Here is a 9404-nt window from a genome sequence, read left to right on the forward strand (position 1 = left end):
AAACATAATTTTACATTTAGTACATTTGTTCACAGAGCTCCCAGATATTTTCTTTATTAAGTGACTGTCACTTGAGAAGCAGCAGAAGAGCAAAAATATATGACTTTGTACAGCAGATCCTGGTTTGCTGTATTACTCTTCAGTGTAAGATTTTATCTTGTGCTGCAGAATCACATGAATGGTAGTGAAGGGGAAGCTGACAGCTTCCTAATGCTCTTTTTACATGTCTGTCTATCCCTTTTTCCTTCCAATCATCCAAAAACCAAAATTAAACTAAATAAATCCCCAATCAGGTAGCTGGCTGAAATGTTTGCTATTCTGTATAAGTATTTAGACCTAAACCAGAGACTTTTTCTAGGGTACTGTGTGTTGGGTAACTTGGAATAGAAATGGTGCCCAGCTGATGGCTTGTGGTGGTGGTACGTATAGTCTGTATCAAACTTCTGGTTTTCCATGGTGCTAAGTGGAAGGCAAAGGCAAAATGTGCCTGCATGTGTTAGCAGCTGTTAAGCTGAACTTGAGAACCAAGATTAAGGTATCTCACCACAAGAAGCTATTCTGTCAGCTGGGTCACAGGGTGGGCATGCTGTGTTTTTCTGTGATGAACAGAGACCAGACGACTCTGAGGAGATATGGCCAGAGCAGAGCTTTACAGCCCACTGCACTGGTCGAGGTCCCTAATGTGATGCTTGTCACCAGCCAACTCAGAAATAGTCTCAAGATGGGAGAGCGGTTTGGAGAATTATTACAATATTACGATATCTGGCACTGTTGATTTACATCTTTTAAAAAAATCTTAATCTATTGCTTGAGGAGAAGGCAGCTGTCAGCTGATAAAGCTGATCTGTGTCATTCTGAGAAGCCCCATCTTATAAAAAAAAAATTGTGGAGGAGCAGGGATGGATCAGCAATTTGCTGTTTGGAGAAGGAATCTATGTCACAACCTATGAATATGTTTTCTTACATCATGAGTGCTAGGAAACAAAGATGAAAACTAGTTGATAGGTTAGAGCTAACCTTTACAGAGGAAATGCTGGTTGTCAGAAGAGGGGAGGGAAGGAATGCCAAGACACCTAGAACACCTTTGGGTGCTGCAATCACCTGAGACCTCCTGAAACCACTCACCCCTGCTCAAACTACTTTTAATAAGCAGGTAACTAAAATTCAAGCAAGTCCTTTATAAACCCTTTTGAGTTTAGAAATGAATCGTTGTCTGAAAATTCTCTAGGAGTGTATTCTTCCAGGATTGCTTCGCTCCTTTGCGAAGATGCTTGGTGAGCAGCTCAACACACTGGCAGGCTGTACCAGCCGGGCATTTACTCCTACAAGTGCCACCTGCTCTGTTACTATCCTTGCCTCTCTGAAGTCGCCAGCATCTTTATGCTTGATCTGCAGGGTTAGCTCTCTCACGTTGAACTTGGCTGCTCTCTTAAGAGAGTAACGGTTTGCTGAGTGGTTTTGCTAAGTAGCACTTGGCAACATCAGGGAAGCGAAGGCGTTCAGCTGGGTAGTGGACACACGTATGTTCAAGGAGCGCTGCTGTGTGCCCTGTCATGTGGTGTCATTTCACACCCCACGTGTGCCTCCGGGGCTCTGGCTGTGCAGCTGACACAGCCCTCAGGCATCAAGCAGCTGGAGCAATTGCCACAGAAGGTTAGCGAGGAACACGTAATAGCCAAAGACACAGGCTGAATTGAGATATTGGGCCAGGGGAGAAGGGGGAGGAGGCAGCTAGTATGCTCCAGCCCTTTTTAAAAACCGTTCTGAGACTTGTAAGGTATTGTGTTGTGCTGGTTGCTGGATTTAAGACTGCTGACTGCCAGGCAGTGAAGGTCACTTTGTGCCTTCCTCCTTAAGGCAAGTTGCTGCTGTTTATATTAACAAGGGAACAGCAGTGCTGGCTAACTCCTGGCATGTTTAACCCGTGTCTCTCCTGGGGAACAGGTCTTCAATGGACTCCCCTAGGACCTGCATACAAGTTGGGGAGTTGTATATCATGTCGATGTCAAGCCCAATCAGAGCTTCCTTGTCAGGATGTGTTAGGGCAGCTGTCTGCAATTTGTGTGACAGTGCACATCTCTGCCAATAAACTACTTTTTGCTCTCCGTTGTGCTGTGGCTGCCGTCTGCAGTGCTGCTGGGAAAGCTGCCAGCAAGAGAGAGAGCAACTGCGTGCACAAAGGTGGCTGGGTGGTACCTCTTGTAATCTGTGCTCTGCACGGTGTATTGATTGGCTTTGTGGATGGATCCCAGGGGCTGAACACGAACATCGTGTACCAAGCATGATATTTTAATCAGAGACAGGTTTAACTACTGGGAGCAGATGGGGTAATGTCTACTTAAAAAAAAAAAAGAAAATTGCACCCAAAAAAAACCCCATATGCTGGTTATTGCTTAGAAGCTATATGTAGTTAAATGTAGGATACAAAATAGTAGCCTACGAGAGGATTGAGAACACTTCAAAATAAAGCTCTAGTAAGTGCAAAGTGGTGGTGCAAGTTAGACACTGAAGTAAGCTTTTTGCAAACACCATGGCTAAGCAGTGCAGCCTGCTCAGTGCAGCACCATTCCCACTGGAGCATTGCTCCTGCCAGCTGTAAAATCACTTGGCTCACAGGATAGAAAGGTGTCCATGCTGCAGGAGATGGGGCAAGAGACTTAAAAGGAGAAGATGGCTGGAGTTTTTTCTGTATTTGCAGTGATACAGGGTCCTAAGAAAGATGGAGCTTTTATGGAGTTGGTGTGCCAGCTCGCCCTGCCAACATCTTGAGTAAACTCGAGTCAAAAAATGACCACCCCAGAAACACCAGGGAAGGTTTGTCCTCCTTCTCAGCCTGTAACATGCCGTATAGCAGACAAGTTTAGCCTTCTGCGGTGAAATCTCAGGGTTCCAGAAGAGCTCTGTTAACCTTGAAAGTCTGCATAGTAGGTTACTTCCTAACTCAAAATAGAAAGCACCACTTATTCAGAGGCATGAATGACACCAAGTCTGGTCCAGAGGTAGACTTGAAAGGATATTCATCTGCTCTTTGTGGCAATTTAACTGAGCAGAAGCTTCTGAAATGCCAAAAGAGAGTGAATTGCTAAATTATTCCCAAAGCGCTGCCTGCCGTCTAATTGCTGGCCATCTCCTTTCATGAAAAGAGGTAAGGGAAGCAGTTCACACAAATGCAAGTGCTTGCAGACTTCTCTTCTGGGGAAAACAATCATCTTTCTTCTCTTGCTTTCAGATGCTTAAAATGAGGAAAGCAACATATCGGAGTTGAGAGAGAGAGGAAAACCAGTCAATGTTACCTTGGTATCTGATGATCAAAGGTATGTTCACCCTCTCCTGTGCTCTGAGAAGGGCAGCAACCATTTCCCAAGTGAAAACCACTTAGTTCAGAGCTGGAAATGCCCCTTTGCCTCTGCTTGTGGCTACACAGACCAGGGGCTGCCTGCCTGCCTTTGGAGAGCAGGGGATTTATCTTTTTCCTATAGAGACAGGGCAGCTTAACCAGTTATCCTCTGCCAATAAAAAAAGTAGGGAGATGAGTCTCAGAGAATGATTATTCCCTGGGTAGTGACATGGCCGACATGTATTTTCTTGTGAAGAACCGCAGTGGGCTATAGCTATTAAGTGGCAGTAATTTATGAAATTCATGGCCGGCTTTACCATTCAGCTTCCTTTTGTTGATTTTAAAGTCTGTGATTTTATTCTAACTACTATACTTTAAATGCAGAAAATAATAGAAGCTAAGAGAAAAACTGGTTGTTCTTTACATTTAGTTACCATTTTACTGAGTGCATTTTAACGCTCAAAATGTTCTAGCTGCTGGCTGGCATTGCCATCACATTGGCGTGCCTGTATTCCTCTCATGTTTCTAATGAGGCACAAAGTATAGAGAACATAAATGACAGGAAAAAGGCTACAGTTTTTTTAATGACCAAAATCATATATATTTTAAAGCTGTAGCCTAAGGTTATAGCACAACAAAGCAGGCAAAGTCTCTTTCATCTGCAGTTTACTTGGAAACTAGGACCAAATTTCTGTCTCCCCAGGTAACAGAAAACAGCAGAGAGTCTCCAGTACAAAAGCAAAGACCCAGTCATGCACCATCTGGCACTGTAGAGTCGATGTGAGTTACTTTGCAAGAATCCAGTGATACTTTTCTTTGTAGGAGTAAAACAGATAAGGGCAGGACAGTCAGAGAACCAATGAAAGAAAAGAAAATGAAAATGAAGAAAAAACTAAAATGAGGCAATACTGTGAAGCTATTACAAGAGAGTATTGCAATATCTGATGTGAGAGAGCTTAAGTGGGACATGCATAACATTGTCCCCCACCTCACTAGACAAAGGGTTGCACTGACTTTTCCATCAGAAATTATAAGCAGCATCGGCTCTTCTAAGTTCTTAATATACATCACGCCTTTTGTATGAATTTTTGCAGGAACTCTAGGGCAATTTTCTGAGATGAGAATTATTTTTTGCCACCTGCAAATTGCACTTTTGTGAGGAGCTGTACTGAGGAAAAGATAGGCGAGATGCAAGGTAAGCCTGTGCAGCAAGGCTGTGCGGCTGACAAATGAGATTTCTGACAAGGAGAGGTGTAGAGAAAAAACGAAAAGAACGAAGTTCAATTCCTAGTGATTCTAACAGACCGGTGAAATTGCAGGCTGTCATCAGGAACTGTTTCTCAGATACAAATGGACAGGGGACACTGACATGAAAATGCCAGCGAGAGTCAGTCTCTGAATTATGTTGTTAGGTGTAAATAGGCTTTACCTGGGTCTTGGCAAAGGGTTGGGAGTAGGATTAGGATTTTTAGCAAACTCACTGTTACTGCTTCCATTACAGTAGCAGTTAGAGGCATGTTCAGGACCCAATATATCAGCTACAGTTTTCACAAGCAGTGTACGCCAAAGGTATTGTTTATGCATGCATATACACATATATATGTGGTAATGCCCTCTGAGAACCATATAATCAGTTTGGAGAAACAAATGGCAAGAAAGGAAATCAAAAGAAGTGGCTTATATTCCATCTGGGGAGTTTTCCTTGAGAAAAATGAAACACTTATCTAAAGCTCCAGGGAAAGCATGACAAAAACAAGGGAAAGTTTCTCGTCCCTTGCCCCTCATCCTGCATGCTTTACTAGAAGGTGTTATTGGAAACCTTCAGTGGCAAAAGGCCCATGCAGTTTTCAGGGCTTCTCTTGTGCTTTCTGTGCATGGCAGAGTTTCTTTATGATGGTGGAGCAGCCGGAAGGCTTTTTGTATTATCTAGACACAGGGAGTCGATGCATGAATTTCTTCCTCGGGCTCGAACTTCCATTAAGTCAACTCATGCTGGAGTACTAAGAATGTAACAAAATTGAATTTGGAGAAGATGAAACCGATAAGAGATTTGCTGCTACTGGGAGTACGAATCAGGCCTTTTCTGCAGCAAAGTTGCATATGTTACCGGAATGTTGAGTGCACCGAGAGCACTGATCACCGAGAAGGTGAACTTCTCTGCTTTGTTGCAGCTCTGATCTGATAGTGGGGAGTTCCTATTTGTTTTGGTACTTAGGCAATTGTCTGCAAACTAGCAACAAAATGAACTACCCAAGATGCTTTTGATAACTTTCAGGCAGACCAGTGTAATGAGTATTGCAGCTATAGATGTATGCTCTGATATTAAACCGCGCTTTTTTGAGATAGTGTGGTGGATTTAGCTTATATTTAAGTAACGCTTAAGACTATCATTTCTTAGATATTTTCATGTCTACCTTTGATCTGAAATGTGTTAATCTAATGAGTGGGTAGAGGAAATGAGTTACTATGGGAACAACGTCTCTCTGACTTACTTCCCCAGTTGACTGTTCAGGCAATCGAAGCACGCTGCAAAAATGGAGCGAGGCCACTAGAGACAAATGTGAGTTTCAATCTTAGAGGGAGTTTTTGAGGTCGGCTTTGGGGTACAGAGGATAACAGCAGACCTCTGGGAGCTATATCATGTGTTTAAAGCAAAACAAGAGGAGGAGGAGGAGGGAGCTGCGATGCAACCTTGATGAGGGAAAACCCCTACAAAGTGAGAGTTGTCTGATGGGAAGGAGACAAAAGCTCTGCTGCTATGTTTCTTGGGGTGTAATTGATCAATGATTAAGGACAGTTGTTAAAGCATGAAGCTTTTAAATCTGTTCTAGTGAGCATGAATAAGGTAATTTATTATAAATACCTATCTGAGCTGCCTTTGCTTCCTGTTTTCTGCTGTAGACTCACAGAAGAAGCCATCAGTACTGAAAATAAGGGAGTGTGTTCCTCTAACCTGCAGAGTGGTTGTACATATAGTGATGGCTGGTGACCCCTGGGGGGTGTGCTGTTGGTTGGGAAGCAGCATCCCATATTGGTATTATGTTTTCTCTGTTTGCACCTCCCTAAAAATTCCTATACAATATAAAGCATGTAGAGAGAAAAAAAAGCTGCATTCCTTATTGTTGCTCATACATTTAAGGGGAGAACTTTCTCAGAGCGGAAATGTTTTAATCCTTTTTTATTTGAATCTTCCCTTTGGTCTATTGCCTGTGCCAGGCAAAGGGAAAAACATGTGGCCACCCTAACTCCCTGCGGCTCACCAGCTCTCAGCAGTGTGTGAGCAGTGGGTGGGTGCTCAACCCAACTTCAATACCTAAAAGTGAGCAGAAAATATTTCTTCTGGGCAGTTTCTTCTCTGGTACCTTCATTTGTCACTACAAAATGTGTGTCATTTATTCTGCCCACTCTCTCAGGAAAAAAACCTGTACAATTTACACAGTTAAATCAAATCAGGATCAAAGTAGTTTGATTTACATTTTTTAAAAATGTAATTAAAGAACAATCAGTGAAATATGTGTTCAGGGTCAATATCAACAATGTAAACCACAATCCTAGACATTAACAAAACATTTACAAAGCGCCCCTGCAACCTGAGCTTCGCCTCTCTGGTGCCGTTTCTGAAGTTCAATGTTCTGCTTATTACTTGACTCTTTCATTTGCTAATTTTGTGTGTGTGCCTCTCTATTGGAAACCTCAGGGACTCACTTAACTTTCAACTCACCTGCCCATGAGCACCTAGCTGGGGTGGCCTAAATTGCTTTTTTACACCTGTGTATGCAGTGGGGGGAGGTGTTTCTCTGACTGTCTGTTGTGCCACAGTCATATCCCAAAGCTAGGCAGGGTCACAATGTGCCTGAACATTTTGAAACGAGGATTTAAAACAACTGAGGCTGCCTTTCTTCCGTCCTGAGCCTCAGTGATGAAAACAATAGCAATACCTAAAGCATCCTGAGCTCGACGTTGCAGCACCTGCTTTCCAAGTCCGCACACGAGTAACAGCACTATCTCCCTACCTGCCTTCGGCAACCGTTCCCTTCCACCTCTGGCATGTTCCTATGAACTGTAAGCAAACTAGGAGAGGTGGTATGGTGACAGTGAGCAGTGCTTATTTTTTCCAGGGAAATGGTAAGCAGAGCAGCTTTGACACAAGTAAGTCCTTACTGGAGTTTATCTTCCACGTTCTTCTCAAAATTAACTTTTTTTTTTTTAATATTTGATAGTTGAGGGTATAACACTTACTCTACAGAAAGTAGAGGCACACAATCACAATATTATTTTTTTTTTGCTGTATGCATTTTAAATGTAAAAAGAGGAATTACATAGAAAAGCAGCAAATGAGAAATTATATTTTATCTTAGCACACGGACAGTTTTTTCCCTGTGGCTTGATCCACACTTCTGCTATTGTTCATATGTAGTCCTTGCATCTGGTGTGCTTAGTCCAATCCAATCCTCTGCTTTCAGAAGCCTTTCTGCATTTTCTGAATGGAGTGGAGTGACAGGGACCTCATCCTGGCACAGACCTTGAATGGGATTATAGCAAACAAAGTGCATCAGACCAAGTGTCTAACACCACTGTGCCAAAATGATCTCATGTGAGCAATATCTTTCTTATAGACTTATTGATATTTGTGGGGTGGGAGCTGATGGGTTTTTTTCTCTGATATTTGTAAGGTGGATATCTGATAGCATCATTTTGTTTTCTATGTTTAAAAAAAAATTTTTGCAAATGGGAGGGTGGAGTAAAAAGCTACAGTAATGAAAACAAAGGCTTTAGAAAGGCCTCAATTTTTAATATGTAAAACAATCTCACTAGACTGAGCAAGGAAGAGACAAATAGATGAACAGACTAATGTATTTTTACCTTTAGAATAGCACAAGCCTGTTTAATCTGGTATAGAAAGTTTTCAATACAAGTTATTTTTTTCTTTGTACACTCAATCTGACCCAAGTCTGGGCTGTTGCCAACGCCAGCCCTTCTCTCTCTCTCCCACAGCTTTCTTGCCGGTAGGTCTAGGATCAGGTGAGCGTGCAGTGGAAACAACCTCCTTTCTGAGGGCAGTTTTTCAGAGTCGTAGGTTACTGTAAATGTCGGTGCAGTTACAGGTGAGCAGGACTGATGTGGTGCAAGTAAGCTGGAAGGGCTTTTGCTGACTGGTGAAGACAAGGGCAGGGAGAGCCTGGGTTTCTGCCACCTGGTCACCACCCCATGCTGGATCCAGGGGTGCATGACCTGAAACACTTCCCTTATCTAACAGCAAGCATTGCTGCTTAAGAGTGTGAACAGGCAGCTGGGGAAGGGCTGGATTTTCACCTCTGGGACCTGTCAGAGCTAGGCACACAAGCGTCTCCCTGGAGGAACCGCCCCCCCCCAGCCAGAAGTTGTCCAGCAGATAAGGAGAGAGGAGGTGATGAGGGGTGGGATCCTGCCTGGCCATGAACATGAGGGAGTGCGTGAAACATCACATTCAGGTACCTTCCTCCTGTTCTTTCCTTGAACTCCCTGGCTTCTATAGAGGAGGGGGGACATGGCAGATGTCCAAGAATGACCTTTTCTTGGCTAACATCACTGTGAAAAGCTGATAGCTGAAAACCTCATATCTGGGAGAGGAAAAACGTAAAGGAAGAGCTGGAAGAGGAAATGAAACAAAATATTTATAAGTTGTAAAGAGCTAAGAAGCCTGTTAGGTGCCCCTGAACTGAAATTAGCTTTGCTGCTATAGAGATAAGAAAAGTTCTCCAAAGCAAGTTTCTTAATTTTGGTCGTGGTGGATATTCTTCCAGCCAAGCAGCACAATTTGTCGGGCAAAACAATTTCTCACAGATTACTCTGTGGAGTCTATTTGGATGCTGAAAAACTGAGCAGTTCTTCTTCAGCCTCTGGTGGAGTAGCTGGTGTTATCAAAACATGGTGAGACGCAGTGATTCCTACAATTACTCATGACTGATTTATTACTTGATTGTAGGAATTCAGTTTAAATAGGGTATTTTTTTTCCCATCTCCCTTGCTCCCTAATTGATTTTTTTTTTGAACGCTGGATCTTTGACTTCCTCTCATAAAATAGATT

The sequence above is a fragment of the Numenius arquata genome, chromosome 1 (genome assembly GCF_964106895.1).
Source record: "Numenius arquata chromosome 1, bNumArq3.hap1.1, whole genome shotgun sequence".
Taxonomy (NCBI): Eukaryota; Metazoa; Chordata; class Aves; order Charadriiformes; family Scolopacidae; genus Numenius; species Numenius arquata.